This window comes from Spea bombifrons, chromosome 5 (genome assembly GCF_027358695.1).
Source record: "Spea bombifrons isolate aSpeBom1 chromosome 5, aSpeBom1.2.pri, whole genome shotgun sequence".
In the NCBI taxonomy this organism is placed as follows: domain Eukaryota; kingdom Metazoa; phylum Chordata; class Amphibia; order Anura; family Pelobatidae; genus Spea; species Spea bombifrons.
This window is the reverse complement of record NC_071091.1, coordinates 17,703,934-17,725,572: the sequence shown is the minus strand read 5'-3', so window position 1 is coordinate 17,725,572 and position 21,639 is coordinate 17,703,934. Positions and strand designations below refer to the sequence as shown.

At 37.5% G+C, this 21,639-nt stretch overlaps 1 long non-coding RNA gene across 2 annotated transcripts in view; it reads left to right on the top strand.

Annotated features, from left to right (window-relative positions):
* The window catches only part of LOC128496567 (uncharacterized), a 33,126-nt gene extending 24,262 nt beyond the window's left edge, over nt 1–8,864 (top strand). For both annotated transcript variants that reach the window (XR_008354246.1, XR_008354245.1), the window contains exon 3: nt 8,475–8,864. This is a non-coding gene — a long non-coding RNA (uncharacterized LOC128496567). The remainder of the gene's footprint in view (nt 1–8,474) is intronic.
* The last annotated feature ends 12,775 nt before the right edge of the window (nt 8,865–21,639 follow it).

Here is a 21,639-nt window from a genome sequence, read left to right as displayed (position 1 = left end):
ATCAACCTGGTTGCCATGTAAGCCGCTTAGAGCTTCGGCAATGCCCACCATAATCAGGCAGGATCATGGATTCAGTAAAAAAAAGACCCTTCTGAGGATATTGCGTAACATTTCTCTACGACATACCATAAAGTTCATTCTTGGAAAAAGGTTACAACAAAAGCATATGGGTAGTGATCATTTAGTCAGATGTATCAGCGAAAAATACTAATTCTCTAGGTATCTCAGGGAAATATCTCCCATAAAGTTTTCCGTAAGGCAGAGTTAATTAGCTTGGTGTTACTGTTACTTCTGTTCAGTTTCCCACAATGTCCCTTGGTTTTGATAGAAATGAACGTAAATTAACGTAAGATGGCTGCATGATTTTATATTATTTCTGGTTATTTTAAACTGTAGACAACATTAAAGTGAAATTGTTTGATATACGTCTGCCTCCTTCTTTTTTACAAACAACAAACCTGGAATATGAACCATTTTGGCCCATTGGTTTTGGCTCATTCAAGTCAAGTTGATGTAGGATATGGCATATACTGACAGAGGTAGCAGTCTGTCCACCTGGGACCACCTGTGGGTGATTGGAGATGCCCTGGGAGGTATATCATTGTACATAGCTTATATTTGAAAGTCCAATTTCTTGTTCTCTTTAATAAATGGCCTTTGAGCAGTGGCGGAACTACCGGGGTCGCAGGGGTCGCGACTGCGACTGGGCCCTGGAGTTCTGCCAGTCAGGGAGGCCCAAGGGGTGCCGAGCGGTTGCTGAAAACAACCGCTCGGCAACTCTTGGGCCCCCCTGACTGACAGAAATCCAGGATGCCTCCGCTCCCCACCGCCGCTGCCCAGAGTGCAGTGTTGGGAGCGTGAGGCGTCATATGAGACGTCATATGCCGGCGCTCAGCAGTGAAGCGCCGACACCCGAGACAAACGCCTCACGCTCCCAACACAGGAGTTGACAGTAAATGACCTACAAATGGGGGGGTAGGGAGGGAGTGGGTAGATCGTGAGAAGGGGGGGCAGGGAGGGAGTGGGTAGATCGTGAGAAGGGGGGGTAGGGAGGGAGTGGGTAGATTGTGAGAAGGGGGGGTAGGGAGGGAGTGGGTAGATCGTGAGAAGGGGGGGTAGGGAGTGGGTAGATCATGAGAAGGGGGGGTAGGGAGGGAGTGGGTAGATCGTGAGAAGGGGGGGGTATGGAGGGAGTGGGTAGATCGTGAGAAGGGGGTAGGGAGGGAGTGGGTAGATCGTGAGAAGGGGGGTAGGGAGGGAGTGGGTAGATCGTGAGAAGGGGGGGTAGGGAGGGAGAGGGTAGATCGTGAGAAGGGGGGGTAGGGAGGGAGAGGGTAGATCGTGAGAAAGGGATAGATGGGTTGGGGGGGCCCTAAACAGATTCTCGCACCGGGGCCCTGAGGTTTCTAGTTACGCCCCTGCCTTTGAGAGATGTTTGTTTTAAAGTTTGGAAGACTTGATATACACCGTTATCACGCTTCCCTGTTGGGCTAGGCCAAAGCACAGCAAGATTTCAGACACTTATATTTATATGACATGCAGCCACAGTGTACGATCAAACATTGACCAATAAACCAAGCATTTAATTAGGGTTATTAATTAAATCATTGCCATGGACATATATCAACAACTTATTAACAATAGATAAACAAGTATTAAAAATGCTACATTTTCTATAAATTGAAGTGTAACTTTTTTTTGTCACTTCTGTCCCTACCTTGTTCCTGTGAAACTGAAAACACCCAGAGGTTTAATTCATGAAGCCTTTGAGGTTTAATTCTCAAAGTCATGCATCTGAAAAACTGGGTGGAAACAAGCGGAATTAACTTTGTAAGTGCCAGAGGGGACGAGTAATGCATTGGATTCACAGTGCGTACCACCCTTCTGGCATTTAAAAAGTTAAAATATTACCAGACTTTCAAATAATTCCATAAGCCATGGTGATTGTCATAGTAGAATCGATCGGGTAATCACTTTGGCTGTTTTCTTATTTTTGTGGGACAGACTTTTTTTTTATGTTTAACCCCTGGAGGCAGAAACTCTATATGCTATAAAGTGGCAGAAGCCTCCCTTTCAAGTCATGTTTAAGATGAAGGAGTGTCAGTAGGAGATGCTAATTTTTCAAGTAAAGACTACAGTTTGTTTGAATTCTAATCTTATCTATCAAGTTAGGATCTCTTGGACCTTGTAGTTTTACTATGAATCGGCCGAATCTGTAATTTGAGACAAATTACACATTTTTGCAAGATGAAAAAAATGACAAATCTTGTGAAATGTCTGTTTCCCCTTAAAGGTAAAGTATGCTTATTTCCAAAACTCATAGTGAAAAAAAATATATAACTGCAAACAAAGTCATCATGCTACTACATGTGTTTGTGTACCAATACAACTTACCCCACTCAATTTATAAATGAAACCCTATGATGAATTTAGTGCCCAGGGTAGCGCCACCGGTCGACCCTGAATAAAAGGCAATTATAAAGGACTATCAGGGTTAATGGGCTGGTGGGCAGATCAGTGATCGCCTTTGTAACTGGTCCATTGAATTGTGGCATTGCAGGGAACCTGAGGATCCCTTTTATGCAGCAAGGGGACCACAGCCCCCTGGACCTGCCGTCAGAAGCCAAGTTGGCCTAGGCCTGAATACGTTCTTGAGAACACCATGAAATCTTTATTAAAACTACTATTAACTATGCTGTTTGGTACCAACGTTGTGGAGATATTTAGTTTACAAACTAAGCCCACCGAAGCTGTGATCTGTAGTTTAATTTGGCAGGCCAGCATTAGCTAATCAGTTAGAAACGTAACACTTGGAGATAGGTAACTTAATCAGGAGGAATAATAATGCAGATCATGAGATCCCACAGTGTTGACCGAACAATGTGGGATCTCATGATCCGAAATGAACAATATTACGAAACCACGTAATGTTTACGCCATGGGACCACCCATCTTAACTTCCTGTTGTCAGGATCAACATCCTTATTCCTCTCCATTAAGATATTCCTCACCTTTTGTTATGTTATTGATTGGACTTGATTGGCTCAGGCAGCCTTTGTGAAGGCTGGCGAAGAGAAGAGAGAGAGAACGTCTAGACAGGAAATTTGCTAGATATGCTTGTAACACCACTTTCACGCTGCAGCTTCCTGGGATACTTAAAATGTAAACTTTTTTAGATATCTTCAAGACAATAATGCTGATTGGTAAACAAAAAAGCAAAAGCTAAATGTAGCTTTAATACATTAATATATATAATACTAGGCAATAAAGCGCGCAGAATGTAAGGAACATTTGGGGTATACATTGTTTTTTCTTGAGGGTACCAAGCAACCCTGAGTGAGAGTATTAAGAATTTCCACCCCATAGCTAAATACGGGTAAGGACAAATATATTCCACCCTTATTTAACCCACTCCGTCTTGGGGGTTTTCATAACCAAAGGTGCCACTTTCACCATATGTTTGTTAAAGCATGACTCCCTTTTTTCAGATTTTGTTCATCGAGGAGCACAGCCTTCTTTTAAAATAATATAAATATAAAAAAACATGATAGTTATTTGTTTTCTATTTGTAAAATAGAAAAGGCTAATTTTTGTAATCTTGCTTACATTTGTTTCTGTAGCATAAGTGCAACAGCTGAACAATGACCCAATGTATACATATTGTACCCCATATACATATTTACATATATATACAGTCATACCCCATACACATATTTTTTATGTCCCAGAGGACCACACCCATGCTTTACATATTACCAGATATTACATATTTTTTAATACTATTGACATGAGGGTAGTATTTTTTTAAACATTTTTTTTTTTTACTTATGGTGGAAAGGCTAAAGGGCACTTTTTTAGAACAAAATATATTTTTGATTTTATTATTTTCATTTTTTTTTGTTTGAGGGGTGTTCTCTTTTTTATGCCAGTGATGTCATGGTGGCATCACTGAGCTCCCAAACAATGTTGAAGCTCTCTTGTCCTCAAGTTAACTTCCAGTGGGTGTCAGTAGTGATAACTACTGGAAGGGAATGCCCCATCCCGTGATCGGGCATTCCGTGAATGACAGTGTACCAGCACTCACAGTCCTGGCTCCTAAGTCATGCCCTTATTCCTTACTTTAAGTTCGTAAACACCATTAAAAAAATAAATAAAATGTAGGACTCAGGAACAGTGACACATCTGTTCTATTTTTCAGGAATAGGCAGGGACATTAGCGTGCAACCAGCTAATTATATTTCAATACAAAGATGCATCAATGTACATTAGGTCACTACAATACACTGAGCCCTGGGTTCCGGTTTAGGGGGCTAAGGCTGGGAGCTTTGAACACAACTGCACTACTCTACCTGAACAAATTTCCCGGTAACATTGTTGTCACGGCAGAGTAGTTTGCTGTTTGTATCGTTGGTGTAAATATTGCTTTTTCTGCATGGGAATACTTTCAGATACTGTGTCGGGGGCTGGGCAGTAAGGTACGGGCTGTATAGCACTTTAGGAATTAGTATCAATGAAAAGGTGTGGGACTGAGAGTGGGCAACAATACAGATTAAGGCAGTTGTTAAATGTTCCAATAATTAGACCATGTAGTTTAGGGAAAGCTTGCCACAAAAATCTTCTACATCTATGTTTGGTTTCAAATTTACTGATATAATTACATATAAGAAAATCTGGTCAGTCTACCCAAGTTGACCCATGTAGAAGTGGACATGAAACTTGCCTCTCCGCTGTATGCAAGGCAGATGATGCAAACTCAGTGGAGATAAATTCCACAAAATGTTATCCAAAAAAACAAAATAAAATATAGAAGTCAAAGCTACCCTGCCCCTGGGATTTATCCAGACCTTAATCCTGCTGCCAACAAGGTGTTTTCAAGCAGCCCTGCGACTTTTAACATGGATTATCTTCCAATTTTGATTCCATGTAAAAAAGTTAAAAATGTTGTGAAGGTCGGGAATCAGTATGTCCCGTACAGAAACAAATTCTTCCAAAGTGCTCACTTTTATGACTTTTATGAAACCGCATTACATGGAGGCTGTCTCAGCTCTTTTTATACATTTATCAAAACTACCTTATAGCCTGTGCCTTTTTATTGTTAGTAAGTGGAATTGTTTTGGACATATTTAGTTTGAAATATTCTCTGAAAGAAGCGGAAATCATTGTTTTAATGCATCAGAACTAACAGGAACGAATCAATTTTCAGGTTCTTCTCCTCGCTACCCACTTACAAAGGCTCCTCAGCAACAATTACCATCTTAACAATAGGGGAGAGATAACTTAATGGGGAGGATTAAACACACAGATCGTGACAACAGGAAGTAAAGATAGTAAAGATACTTGCTCCCATCATATTCCCATCATTAGAAAGGTTGCTTTCTAATATATGTATATATATATGTAAATACACATTTATACTATATATATATATATATCCCCATTCCATTCCTGTATATTAAGGATGGCCCACAAAAGGCGAGTATAGACATGGATCTCCTTGCTCAAGGTGGTTAAGAAGTATATTCACTGTGTCTGACTGATGAGGCTCACAAGAGGCAGAAACATTGTTAGTTCCATTGTGCAGGGGAAATTTGAGTCACAAACCTAATATGCTAATAATGCTGATTTTTTTCTGTAACGATTCCAGCTCAAGCATGAGACCCTTCTGAGCAGGGAGATTTAGAATAGCCATCTGCGTATGCCATGTATATTTAAATTCCTCTACCACCTCTACTTGAAGCCTCTTCCTCTTATCTACCACCCTATTTGTAAAGACAAACTTCCTTACATGAGATCTAAGCCTTTGACCCCCTTTTTCTTGTTCTAACACTTCCCTTCCTTAGAAATAAACTTCCATCCGGTACTTTGTTAAATCCCTTTAAGTATTTAAATGTTTCTATCATATCTCCTCTTTTTCTTCTCTCCTCCAAGCTGCCCATATTGATATAATATTGCCTTCGTTATCATGAAAATAAAAAATATTGGTCTAAATTAAACTTTGTTTCTTATTTGTTTGTTTTTTGTGTGTGTGTGTTTTCTTTTAACATACGATGTTTTATTCAATCAGATAATGCAGTCAATTTGTCACTATTAAATGCTCCCAGAAAGATAATTTGTTGTTGCCCTCGGAATAAGCCTTTTGTAAATATACCCCTTTGACCACATATTTTCAAACGACATCTCGCATAAAGCAAGTGATCTTACGTAATTGCCACTCCGGGTTTCAGTTCCCCCGCTGGTCACCATTAGCCGATGCCATACATTCTTTATTGGACATAAGTCACAGGCGCTATGAGATGTGCCGTGTTAGGCGTTGAGCAATTACATTAATCCTGCTTTGATCTTTGAAGGGTGATCACAGTAGAAACCAGGTCAGCTCGCTGATAAGAAGCACTGGGTAAATAAGCCTTCTGCAAGGTGCACTGCCAGGTGTCAAACTGGCCATGTCAATAGAAAGAAATACATTAGCTTCATTTCTACTCTTATTAGACATTTTTTTTTCTCTATTTCAGTCTTGGCTTTTATTTTAACAACAGCCATTTGAAACAGGGTATCATTAAAGTGTCTCGCCACTGAACAAAATTCATAAAAGGCACAAGTTAATGTACTTTTATAGATTTACATAATATTTAGTTACTGTAAATCCGGGAGACTTAACTAGGTAAGAGGACATTTAGATGTAGTGTGAGCAAACCGAGATAAAACATTACATCATTTAACTGATAAGTGTGAACTATAATGTTTACTATCATTTGATTTGTTTTATTGTTTTACATGGTAGGATACAATGTTTTAGCTCAGTGCTTGGTTTTTGGCAGATGTGCGATTAGTAGAATATTTCGAAAATTCCAAGAGTAATGACAAACAAAATGGCTTCTAAATGGTTAATGTGTAAGAAAGTTTACCGGTTAAACTTTACCCATTAATAATTATTTTTAAAAACATATAATATGCCCTACCTCCTCAAGTATACTAAAAAGGGGAATTTTGAGTATTTTAAGTGAGACTCAACAGCATAGGAACACCTTCTGATAACTTAAACATATAGTAGACAAGACTATGTCTATTTCTATGGCATTTCCACACTCTGCTAATAAGATCCTAAGAAAAAAAACTATAATTTTCACAACAGATCATGACCTTGTGTTAAATTCATATTATTTTACCATTATATCCTAAACATGTAGCACATAGTGAGTGTGGTAATTACACCAACACAAAATCACATTATTCACGAACACTTTTTTTAGTTGTTTTGTGCATGTGTGTATTTTTTATTTTAGTCACTGAAATGTTTTTTTTTTTTTATGCTGAAAACACCACATTGAAACAGGGTCCCTAGATAGGTGGCTATTTTATTGAGCCTAATGCTTAGCTTCTAACAGCGTTTTTACGCTCCAGTACCTCTTTACAACCTCTCATCCATGGATGCATCTTTCCCATGATACATTCTGGTATTAGGAATATATCTTTGTATTGAGTATACGCAGCTTCAGGCGCTTCCAGAGGATAATCACTCATCTCGGTAGACATTTTAGTTACAGTGTATAAAATTGAGTCAGGATGAAGCCTCACAGTTGTTGAGGTAGATTTCTAAAGGGGTTAAGAAGCCAAAGACTGAGAACTCCTGTTTTATGATACAGGGTATGTTCATTAGATACGGAACGAGACTCTGTGAAGAAACATTCATATTTTCATTGGATTTTCCTCTCAGGTATTTTGCCTCTTAGTGAATTCACCCAATAACCGCTATCCATGGGGACAGTATTGGGCAAGTGGCCTTTCCTTTCCTATAATGTGAGGAGTAGGATAGGTCATTGGTACAGTGGGGTAGTTAGTGTAAGTAGGGGTGAGAATATGCCTTACGTGTTAAAAGGGCAATGTAAAGATCTTTGGTGGGCATGAAATGCCACTTTGTTGACTCCAGGGCCATCGATGGAGTCAGAGGCACAAGAATCAAGAGTCCCATGAAGACCATGTGGCTTTCTAGGTTTACCAACTAAGTTACCAAACGTAATCAGCCTCAACATAATTTCAATTTTTTTGTACAGCTAAATTATTTTTAAAAGCATATAATATGCCCTACCTCCTCAAGTATACGAAAAAGGAGAATTTTGAGTATTTTAAGTGAGATTCAACAGCAAAGGAGCACCTTCTGATAACTTAAAGCATATAGTAGACAAGACTATGTCTATTTCTATGGCATTTCCACACTCTTTAAGTTACCAAACGTAATCAGCCTCAACATAATTTCAATTTTTTTGTACAGCTAAATTATTTGCTGATTGAGATATTTTCAGTTTCCAGTCTTCAATATTAATGAAGAATACATACTAAAGACTTTGCGGGATTACTTATTCTATAGAAAAAAATGAAATGTGCCACCTGTTATGGTCATTCATATAATTGTGCAAGTAATGTTATACCTGTCCCAGTCTATGAATGGCTAATCAAATTGTTTCTTTTTTATTTTACAGATGACGACATCCTCTACTGAAGCTGGAGAGCAGATTTTTTTTCCTTGCTAGATATTCTACACCTACTGTGATCAACATTTTCATTTAATAGCCTGAATTTTTGGCATTCTTTAAAACTAGTGTTACTGTGATCTGTATCAGCACATAGTGCTTATAGCCGTTATTTCTTTTAACAATAACATGCTAATTACTCTAAATCTTTTCTGAAATTAAATATCCTTAAGAGATTACAAGATAAATTTGTTTCGGATACACAAAACTTTGCTACATTTCCTTTGCACATCTTATAGTTAATCAACTATTTGTGTATCTTATACAGTGAAACTAATTATGTTTGGTCACGATGTTTGTTGCACGTTCATCAAAAGATTAAAATACTCATTAGTTAAAGTTTTGTGAGTATTATAGGTTTTGTGGGATGTTTGTACATTTGGACATTAATGAGATGATGTCATACTCCACCTACGTTCCCCAAAAATAAACACACAGAAAAAAAACTCAGTGGTTTTTCTTGAGCTGATTAAATTAGGTCTAAGCCAAAGATTGAACTTTTATGCCATATTTGTTTTAATGCTTAACCCTAGACCTAGTCTTTTAGGTTTGGAAAATGATAAAGTGTATTGTGCAGCAGGAAAAGCCAAGAGCTATGAGGATATACAAGCAAACCCACTAGACGTCTAAAAAACACAGGGAATATTTCTTTGCCGAGGACGTTAACGTGTATTTATTGAAAAAGCACTAGATGTAACAGCAAACAGATGTATGGGAAATGGGTGATATTTATATATTTTTTACTAGATTCTTTGAAGTTCTTCCAGTTCAAATATTACTATAGATGATGTGTTTTTAAATTGCTGAAGTCTCAGACGTACAGCATGCTTTTGTGTGTAGAGATTCGGAAATACTTTTGGGGATTTTTTTTTTCATTTAATGCAGGTAATGAACAGTACCTTGTTAGTAGTTGAAACGATGCCAACGCATTGACTAATCAATGTGTTACCTGGCCTTAATGTGATCTGACCTTCTATAATTTCCATTTCCATTACCTGATATTCTTTAGTCAATCTGTAATATATGAAAGAGACCTGCCATCTTGTTTTGTAGCCTGACTTCGTAAGAGGAAACAAGCGCATTAGGAAGGCAACTGGTATATACATTAAATGGCTAATGGTCTCATTGAAATTATTGTTGGAAGCCCTAAAAAATCACAAAGACACTGCTAGTACCTGGGAGCTCACATGGATTGTTCTAGAATTAGAAGTAGCATTTAGTTATATTGGGTGTGGAGGAGCGGTGTAAGACTCCTGCCTCATGTTTAGCCAATTCATATCTGCTTCTTCTTCCCAGGGAGAGACAGTCCTTCTATTGATCAGTGCAGGAATGGGTCATTGTTAGGTTCCAAACAGATCCAGAGCTGGAGCCTACTGCTACACCAAACAGAATGGTATGGACCATAACCTCAAGCACTCATTAAAGGAATCATAATCAGTAAAATATTTTTTTGGTTCTGGAGTTACGCAGTTCTGCAGAGTGTTTCTCATAGTAACAGTGTGCAAAGTATGAGTCACATTTATATTAACGACACAGTTATGCTAGAAAATTACAAGAAAAAAAGTTTCTTCTTTAAATCTAGTCATACATTTTTCACTACTGACACATATATTATTAAAGGAGTCTTGGTACTTGGTGAAACTAAGTTTACCTTTCTTAAATACTTGGTTGGTTACTGTTAGCTACAGGAAAGTGAAAAAGTAGATGACAATTTCTTCCAATGTAACATAGAAGGAAACATCTTGTAGCAATTCCTGTACAGACTTTTATAAGATTCAGAATACTATGTTACCAACCAGATGCCCACTGGAACATTTGGGGTTTGAGCCCCCTTGCAATGGTAATGCTAAATGTTCAATAGCAAACTTGTAATATGAAACAAATTATTGAATTATTTACTAACTATTATATTCACCACCATAAACACAAAACAGTCCACACACTGTTTAGCATTTCAGAAAACTGGATCCCTTATCGAACTATGCATTATGCAGGACCACTTCAGCAATACCCATCTTCTTAACAAAGGCCATTTGTTCAAGGGAAATTAATTCATAATATAATATTCATTAGATTTGGATTCATATCAACTTCAATTTAAATAAAAAATTGCCAATTTTGTCTATTCATATGAATCTCCAAAAACAGGGTGTGACCCCCAACAAAAATAGTGCGGCAAATTGTCATTTTAATTTTGTTGTTTCTTCACTCATTCTCATTCACTCTCTCATGCTCATTCACACTCTCTCGCACTCGCACTCATGGTCTCTCATACTCTCTCTCACTTTTTCTGACTGTCTCCCTACCTTCTCCACCAATTGCTTTGGTCTCCCTGTCTCCTTGCTGCACAGCTCTGCTTTTTCTCTTGCATCGTCTTGTTCTTCTTTCCTTTGTCTTCTTTCTTCATCTGCTTCTCCGTGGACATGGCCTCCCGGTGAACTTATGCAAAGAGCGGATCACCCAGGCACACCATCTCCCCTGATTGGTTGAATGGAGGAGAGGCTGTCCCTATGGCTCCTTCCTTTTGCGGAAGATAATCAGCATATAGTACAGGGATGTAGAAACAATAAACAATATTATTGGTGACATTATACATAAAGCATGCAGATACACAGGAGAAAGGGATTTTATTTGCAACAAAGCACAGCAACCAGACAGAGTCTTAATAAATGCATCCCACAGAAATTACATAAATGTGGTTTATATTTCACATTGGTATTTTTAAAATTGGTTAATAGATATGGAAAGGCAGGAAAAATTGCAATAAATGTAATTCTTTTCCTATGACAATCACTAAATTTAACCTATCCTGAAACATGTAATTAGGTCATAGGGGAATTGTACACAAGGCAGCCAGGGCCCCGGGTAAAATGAGGTCCCTCTCAGGGGCCACATAAAGTTATGAAGAGTCTTTCGTATCAACACTGCCTGCTGCATTGTATACAAGCATTATTGCAAAAAGGTTTCCTAACAATCAATTAGCTTTTTTAAGCTTAAACTTGAATTAACGAACACAGGAGTGATGGGCCTCTGTATGCCTATGAAGATATTCCATTAAAAATCAGTTGTTTTAAGCTACAATAGTCATTTACAACATTAACAACATCTACACTATATTTCTAAAAAATAAATTTAATGGACAAAACTTGCTATTATTTCAAAAACAAGGACGTTTCAAAGTGACCTCAAACTTCTAAACGGTAGCCTATATTCACTAGCTGTTCATCTTCTAATCTTGATTTATCATCCAGTCCTGGGGCAAATGCCTTGAGTTCCTCCTGGGCATTTGCACATCAAACCAACAATACGAGAGTATTTGGTGCGAGCGCTAACGTTGCTTACTAAATCCTAATGCATTAAAGTGTGTGAAACCTTTTCCCATCTGCCCCATGCCTTAGATGATGACATACATTGTTTTCAGTTTGAGGTTTATCCACTTTCATTCCTTATGCATTCATGCAGGCACGTGGTTAAAAAAGGAACTCTGGGAGCTTATCCTCTAGAAAGCGGGCGCTTCATCTTGCCTACATCGGTTGCATTTTACATGCCAATGTGAGACTTATGTATTGGGGAGCAATTCATTGGTGACAGGGTGACTTGACATTTGTGAGGCCCCCATTGGTAAAGTCACGTAACCGCGGCAATAGGAATGCTGAGAATGCGAGAGCTCAGTGTTTTCTCACGTGACTGCAGCAACTGCAGTTATATGAATTCACAGTTATGCATGGTGAACAGGTAATATCTCAACAGCCCTGTTTGCCCTATCCAAAGGACAAACTTATTTACTTTCATTGTTCTTTTTTACCTTTAATTTTTTATTGAATTGCGACATCAAAAATGTATTTACTTTTTTCTTATATTTAGTAGAACACATTCTCCCCCCACCCACCATTGAAACGCCTTAAGCCTGGACTTCATCCAACTTTACATGCAAAATATTTTATTATTTGTTCTTCTATACGCTCTTGGTTATCACTTGTTCTAAATAGTGTTCTGCGTAACATTTGTGCTTGTGGTAACTTTATGTCATTCTGCTTGGAACTTTTCCCCCCAGCTGTATAGCATGGCTCAATACGGGGCACTATATAAATAAACAGCAATAATAATAATCCAGCACTGCAGATGAAGGGCCATCAAACCGAGGGCTTGAAGAAAAGCAGATGCACCATCTGGCAGCCACCAGGCCAGTTCTATGGAGATTTGTCACAATGCTTCATGTGGCTGGACATTCCTCAGTGTAAACAGGTCAGATTCATTATGATGGGGAAAAAGATAAAAGCAATACAGTAAACACCTGAAATGTCAAAACCACTGATATCTTAACTGTATATTGAGTTAAAGAAATTAAAATAATTTCTCCACAAATCACCCAATGCTCGAGAGATCTCTGAGAATTACACGGTCTTGTCTATGAGTGTTCTGTCAAACCCAGGGGGGCTTCTATTCAGTATTTCAACTGGTTTGAAGATGGTTGGAGATAACTTACTGGAAAACAGAAATTTGGAGCAAACCTGTTTTTATTGTATATGTATAAGCATTTACAAAATTTCTTAGTTTGGATGTTAGGTACATTTTGAAACATATATATATATATATATATATATATATATATATATATATATATATATATATATATATGTATATATATATATATATATATATATATATATATATATATATATATACATTGACATATACAACTACAGTTTATTGTTATCAAATGCGCTATATGGACAATAGTATTAGGACACCTAACCATTAAATCAACAACAGGGACTACGCATTTTAAATATATAGACATTAATATAATATATATTAATATGTACCTGGTCCCCCCTTTGCGGCTATAATAACTTCCACTGTTGTTGGATAGGAAGGCCTTGCTCGAAATCTCAATTCCAGATCATCCCAAAGGTGTTCGATGGGGTTGAGGTCAGGGCTCTGTGCGGCCGGTCACGTTCTTCCCGGGGCACAGTAATGCTGGAATAGAAAAGGGTCTTCCCCAAACTGTTCCCACAAATTTGGTAGCATAGTATTGTCCAGAATGCCTTGGTATGCTGAAAGGGACATACCAAGACAGTTTGTGGAAGACCCTTTTCCATTCCAGCATGACTGAAATGCAGATCGTGAGCCAGGCCTTCTGTCAGGGTCCACCCTGCCAGCCTGGACTATGCAATAACTATTTGAACTCTTGTCTACCTGCAGCTCAGGAGCACCCCTATCCAATTACTTGGGACAGCTGAGCCTCGTTACCTTAGTTTAGCCCTGCCATTTTATACCTGCTCTGCCCTTCAGTCTGGGCCTTTGCATTTGGTTTGCTTCCAAGTACATATTATTATTTATTGTTTATATAGCGCCATCAAATTTGGTAGCGCTGTACAATGGGTGGACAGGACATTACAAGTAGTATGTAACATAACAGTTTGACTTACAGAGACAACAGGTGAGGAGGGTCCTGCCCAGAGGAGTTTATAATCTAGAGGAATTTGTGGTGTATAACACAATAGGCAAAATGTAAAAATGACATTGTAAGGGATGGAGCAGCCACACCCGTGTATTGCAGAATAGGGACTAAGAGAGGTGAGCTAAAGGAATATGGGGGTGTTAGTGTGCAATATTATATGCGTCTTTAAAGAAGTGGATTTTGAGGACAATGATTATGTTACCCAAGCAAGTCATTTTGTCAGGGGGTATATTGTGGTCACATTACCTAATAGTCTAACAGGGAAGAGGTGATATATCTACCTCTCGTCAATAAAACACAGAACCCATTTTCCTTAATCCCTTGAGGTCTGCATGTTGCGGAACATGGATGCCAGGATATGACATCATTACACAGTGTCCTGGGCAGTGCACAGAAACATAGATGAAATCACACGAGTGATATAGGATGTTGGAACTGCTGATCTCTTTTCCCTCATTCTGGAAAAACATGAGTGTTGGGGTACATGGAACTTGGGGTCTTGGATGTATGCAAATGATTGTGGTCAAATATTTACATTTAGAATTTGTTCATATATCAGAGGTTTGCTACATAAATAAAAATGACTAGTGGTAAGAAAGGATGGGTATTTTAAATAAAAATGTGTGCCACTTAAATATTTCCCATAAAACCAAAACAACCTAACAATACGTTCTATTTGATGAACCAATTTGGAGTCAAATATAGTGACTAAATTTGTTTTGCTTCCATATTTTATAATTGATAAAAGTTAAGCAAACACAACCCAGATATGACACCTTTTATTTTCGAATTAATAGAAGCACTTAATAAAAATATACATGCAACATAAGGGAATGATTTTCTGAAATTAGAGTCAGGCAGAAAGGCTCAAATGTTTCTTCTGCAAGCAGAGATTTTGATGTTCCTGACCTACCTATCCCTGTCACTTGTGTTCATTTTTAGAAGGTACATCTGAAGAAGGATAACATTACACACAAGAACACCTCTTAGAAAGACATGTGGTTTCAATTACGACCAAATATTCCACAAAAGCTAAAAAAAATATATTTTATTTAAAAGAGGCATGTAATAGTTTATTTTTGTGTTCAGATATGACAGAAGCTTACATGTGAAGAAGGGACCTCTTAGGTCCTAAAATCTTATGTTACTCTGTTATGTTATATGTTTCACCATCAATGCTGGCCTACTAAAAGGTATCAAAAGGTTTTTTTGTACTACAAGACAAAAGCAACATACACACACACACACACATACAAACACACACACACACACACATATATATATATATATATATATATATATATATATATATATATATATATATATACACCATATAATGTGATAGAAGATTCACACATATAGATAAATGTATATTTAAATTAAAAGCCATAAACATATTTATATATATATATATATATATATAGATATATATATATATATATACACACTTTTAACACTTTTACAATCATTATACGATTCTTGCTTTTATTATTTATTATTTATTATTATTATTCCTATAGTATGAACAAATGTTGAGCAATGTTCACTTTATTAAAACTTTACTTTTCATTTTTATTTTTTTAAAAGAAAAATAAAATGTGAAAATGTGTTTTAAACACATTGCACGTTCTACAATATTTGTTCAAGGACCAGTACAAGGTAAAGTTCTGTAAAATGTGTTTGTGTGCATTGCACAAACTCCAACGTAAAAGGTTTTTAATGCATCTGCTATGTCAGGGTTAGGTGCTTCAAGGTAAGAAATCCTCAGTCTATAATCTGGAGTGGATCCACTAAAAATGGCATGTTTCAAGAGTGCTTGAAAAACTAAGTTGATTTCTTGGCACTTGACACTTTCTGATGATTGAGGAAATTCTCGTGTTGATGGGTTTTGAGCATTTTTCACATTTGTGCTATAGTATAAAAATACACGTATGTAAATGTATTTTTATACTATAGCACAAGTGTGAAAAATGCTCAAAACCCATCAACAAGAGAATTTTCTTAATCATCAGGAAGTATCAAGTGCCAATATATTACACTTTCTACATTTTAACAACTTTGGCAACCAGCCACAATATATTACTTGTCAATTTAGATCCTGTGCCTGCCCATGATCAAATGACAGTCTCTTCTGGTGAAAATAAAGCTAGGTTCTTTTACAAACCAGATAGCTTTGGTACATTTCATTAGTGTCTTTAATTGTTTAAAATATTGATATTAACTAACATTATTTTTTACATTTCTTTCTACTTTATTCTCACTTCTGGACACTAATTACAAAGACATTCTAATGTTAATGTTTAGAATGTAGGGACAATAACACGGCATTAATAAATTCATTTCATGTTAGCAAAGGACTAACTAAGCTCAGCTTGCCAATCCACTCTGTTTAAAGCAGCGATGGACTTAACGGTCAATTTTGGTTGCTTGCATCAGTGAAAATGACTAATTGAAAAACAGTCAAGAAAGATGAGTCTCAACTGATGTATGGAATATTTTGGATTAGAAATCACTTGGGAAAAAGTTTCTATTCCATAGAGCCAGAGTCTCTGATGTAGGTCAATCCATGAGCAGAGTTTTTCCCAATTGCTGCCCCATTTCTGCCTATTGGGGGATAACCCCCATGTGCACATATAGTCCGGCCCATGGGACCCCGCTGTACACTCTTCCTGCTCCCTAATGTAGCAGGAAGATATGAAACCCTTTGGGGAATTCCTAGAAAGATGCCATGTTCGGTTATGATTACTGCAATACTCTATTATAAGTAATTGTCTACAACCCCTTCCTTTTCCTCCTTTTCCTCCTTTTCCTCCTGTTCCTATCCTACTCCCACACCTCTTCTCTATTTTTCTGATTTAGGTCCCCTTCCATATATTTTACGCGACTTCTCTCTATCCTTCGCTCTGGCTGGTGTTTGTCTTGTCATACTTTCCTCTCTGTCATACATTGCTGAGGATGAAAGGACAATAATAATTATTGTCATTATTTTTGCAATGATTATTTTGCAATCCCCCTAAGTTCTTCCTTGTCATGGGGAGGTGTGATGACTCAAAATGGCCAGGACATAATGAGCATAAAAATGTAGTGTACAATAGTTTAAATATCCTTTTTTAAATCACATAATATTGAGCGTTCTATGTTCTATTGACTAGCATGTTGTTTAGTTTTGTCAGTTTCAGGTCTACCAATGGTCATCCACAGTCCTATAACGTGCATGTAATATGTTCCTTGTGAAGTGTTCCAGCTATTTCCCCTCTCTTCTAAAACTGGAGCATGACTGACTTTTAGCCTAACAAATAATTGACAAGGATATCTTATTCTTTTTATCAATTTCAGGGCCATGCACCAATTCGCCCTTGTCACACTATATTACTTTTCCCCATTTACGCCTGCCAAAAACTCGCCTCAACTGCATGCTGTTACTCAGTAGGGATCCCTCGCTAAATTGCAACAGTGCCAATCTGGTGTGTTTTGTGCCTTAAAGCCCTGAATAACATTATCTAATCAGAGATATTACCCTCTATTCCTCAAGCCTCTCTGCCAGAAATATCTCAGCATGCCTAACGTCAAAAGCCAAGTACACTCTAACTGGGGAGATATGGAATTAGTGAAGGCGTGAAGAAGAATGAACAACTGTGTAGCATTTTGGAACATGTCTGCCTCTCGCCTTTCTGATGAGACTTTACAGGGAGTGAGAGATCAGAATCCATTTGTTATTGTGACTCACGGAGAGCCATGGTCATATCACCACTAAAATGCCTGCCACCTTTGGTAGAGAACGAGCTGTTTTCCATGCCACATCTGTCAACACACTAGCTACTTTTTCTGATAGCAAATTCCAAAACTCAAAGGACACTACGTTCAACTTTACGACAGAATAAAGCCTTCACACGATGTAAAAAAATAAAATCAAATCGCTATCAACGTGAGATGTTCCTGATTTCTTCTCTTAAGAAATACTAGGTGCAAAATCATCTACCACACAGACTTTTAAGTATTTTCCGTCTTACATTACACTACTCTTATTTATATAGCGTCAGCAGATTCTGTAGAGCTGTTTCAATGGGGACAGTGATAATAATGACAACAATATTAACAGACATTAAACCATGCTAGTACAGGAGGAGAGGGAGGGTCTTGCTCTTGCGAGCTGTCTTAATTTTTTTTAATTCATGGGTGGGTGATATTGTATAGTTTTTAGTATGTATGACAATAAACAGTTTCAGTGTATCTAAAATGTTATTGTCACTAACTATAGTTAATAAATATGAGTGACATTAAAAGTTAAAATAGTTATATATACTGTATACTATGTATATATATATATATATATATATATATATATATATATATATATATATATATAGATGTACAGTCATGTAAAAAGGAGAGAACACCCTCTATGGTTTTACATATCAAGGCTAAAAATACAACCTCAGATGACCAACAACATATGACATATTACACCGTGTCATGATTTATGCAACAAATATAAAGTCAAAATATATATATATATTTGGTCTGAGTTATGGAGGTAGTAGGGATGGTTGTGAGGACAGTGGAATCTTCTAATGTAGCCATTTCTCACTTTGTGTGGATGTAGGTCTTCTGTCCATCCACAGTTCTCTCATACAGTTCATATATCCCCTATTCATAGAAGCAGGCTTCTACAGCACCAGGCAGGGCCTGAAAGAAGAACTAGAGAAGATGTGGAAGTGAAGGCCAAAGTGATCTCAGTGGTCATAGGAACGATCGGGGCTGGGAGAGTGGCTCCAACAGATTCCAGGAACAACATCAGAACGCTTTGTCCAGAAGAGTTCAGAGCTAGAAACAGCTAAGATACTGCACAGAACCCTCAAACTCCCAGGCCTCTGGTAAAGGACCCGAGGTTGAAAAAGACACGTACCACGTGTATTATGAATGTATTATTTTTTGCAATGTCAAATCATATTTGTAATACACTGTTACATATGCTTGAATATGATTTGTTATAGTTTGTTGTAAAAGTACTTTCAGTAACATGAAAGCAACAAAAATGTCTATTTGCTAAAGTTTTACAGTAAGATGTGCAGCCTGGACCTCTTAGTAAACAAAAGACACTATCTGTGGCCTCTTGTATCCATGGTCTTTTTGATTTTCCCTGAGAGTTGGCCCTTCATGTTGAAAATGATCACCTGACCACATTTCATATATAGAGGAAAGTATATACCTGTCATTATGCCAGAAAACACAAAAGAGAAAGCAAAATTAAAGCTTAGTACGTGGATTGCCAATGGAAAAAAATAATTTATATAAAACTTTTGCTGCTCTATGCTACAAAGTCAGCATTGTAATATAAAAGAGATGTATGTTCTTATTTGCCATTCCAGGTACTTGTGACACGTGTTTCATTTATTAAGACTGTGAAAGCCCAGGGGTGCAGAAACAGCTGTAAATGGGCCACCATGCTACTATGCAATACAGAAGAGCTGCAGAATATCAATATCTCTGCGAATTGGCAATACATTACCAGATACTGGCATCCAGGCCTGGATTTAACCCCTTAATGACAAAGCCATAAATGCATTGTTTTCAATGGGTTTAGGGACCGCCCATTGTCCTTAAGGGGTTAAAAGCCACTAAACCAAATAAATACTGGTCAGGCAAACTAGGTGGCTGCCTAGGGCACTAAGCTACTTTACTATGTTAGAAAGCAAGTTCATGCAGGATATTGGTGCTGGAAACCTAGAACAAGCTAAGTTTTGGGGCCAACCCTGCTGGCCCTCCAGACACATGCCTATCTTTCAGAAATATCTGGCCCTTACTGCATCCTAGTCAGGCACCGGGCAAGTTGTCAGATGCTGGGGGCAGCTTGAGGTTAACAAACAAAAGCAGCGGTTTCTGTTCATAATAAAATACACATAATTGTTGGTATTTCGGGGTAATGAGAACACCTATAATTTTCAATCAACCCATATATTACAAAAAGAACTGGTATTCCAAATCCAGATCCACATTGCAGTCAGTGAAGTTCATTTTAAATTAACAGGCCTTGACAATGTTAAGTCAAAGCAGGAGATTTACCAGCAATCGTATGCTAAATCACTTAGCTTGCACAATTTGCAAAGTTATTATTTTTGTTCGGTAATGATTTTGATGCAGTGTGTCTATTATTCTAGACATCCTTCCCATTCTTCCCATATTTTAAAATGGGCCTTTTTTACCCAGGAGAGAAAGTGTAGTGGTTTAGATGTCACTCTGGAGCTGAGTGAAGGCTTGTAGTTTTTCTTGTGATGTGGGACATTTTATCTTCCAAGACATTCCTGGAATCCTTGTATTCTCCAGTGTAGGGCCTTGAATTGGAGAAGTAACATAGGCTACAGCTGAAACGCAGAGACATAAATACTTTCTGGTCTTGAAATGACTGCCTATACCACATCTTTCATCATTGAGCAAACATCAGAATTATTTCACTATTTTGCCATCTTTTTCCTTGATATTATGTGTATGATAGTCTGGATCGAATCTATATTTAGAAGATATTCTAAATATTTTTATTTTAAACTACTATAAAGCATAGGCAATGATGTGCAGGCTGGTCTGGGGGTGCAGGGGGTAACTTCTCCAGTCTCTATTTTTCAAACATTGGGCCAGCACACGCACAGAGGAGATATTGCAGTGGTACCACAGTAATAACATGAGTGTGTGTGTTAAGGGTTAGTGTGTGTTAGAGTGTGTGTTAGTTATGGGAGGCAGAAGCAGGCACTCTTGTTTACTTGTCCCCCAGTCCAGAATATGCCAGCCTTCTCCAGTCCACAACTAGTCACAGGCCCTAAAGCTGAAGTCATATGTCTTCCTCATTGACCAAGTGATTTATTTGAGTGAATTTATGTCAGCTTGTGGCCCTTGTGTCTGCTGTTTCTGCCTGTTTTCAAGAACCTGAGGGTTCCCACTCCGGAGTATGCTGATTTGCACATGATATGATTTTAAAGACACAGCGACACAATCACAAAACTCTCACTTCCACGCTTGTGTATTTCTTGCACATCTTCAAAATGGACAGCTCTCAATGGAACTGAGCAATCAATGAACATCAAGAAGCAAACTGAGTCCATTATTTATTTAACTGGATAAAAGGATATTTGACTGACTGTTAGTTTAAAAATTTAAATGTTGCTTTCTTCTAGAGAATCAAAATGTTATACCTTTTGTTGATTATTTTTTTAATTTCTTTATATACACTCTTAAGTTTGATAAACGTCGATGCATATACTGTATTGTAACTAAATTCAAGAATGTTATATGTTTTAAATCTGCTTTTTTTTGACAAGGAAAAAAAAAAAAAGATAAAAATTTTTTTTATACCAATAGTTACCATTTTTGTTTTGCCTGCTGATCTAGAGATTTTTGTTTTAATGATAGGCCTCTATTGTTAAATATATGTCTACAGCTGAAAAAAAAAACTAGATCCTTTTTGATAACTACTAAATGATGTAATATGCAAATAAAAATGTGCAATATTCTTCATTGTCTGAAAAAAAAACAACTAAACGGGACATGGCAGGTATAGCTGTTACTGACTACCACTTGGGGTAATTTTGCTTAGCCCAGCGGAATGTCCTGGAAAATGCTGGCAATGATTTAGCCCCCAAAATTGGAACACATTTAGCA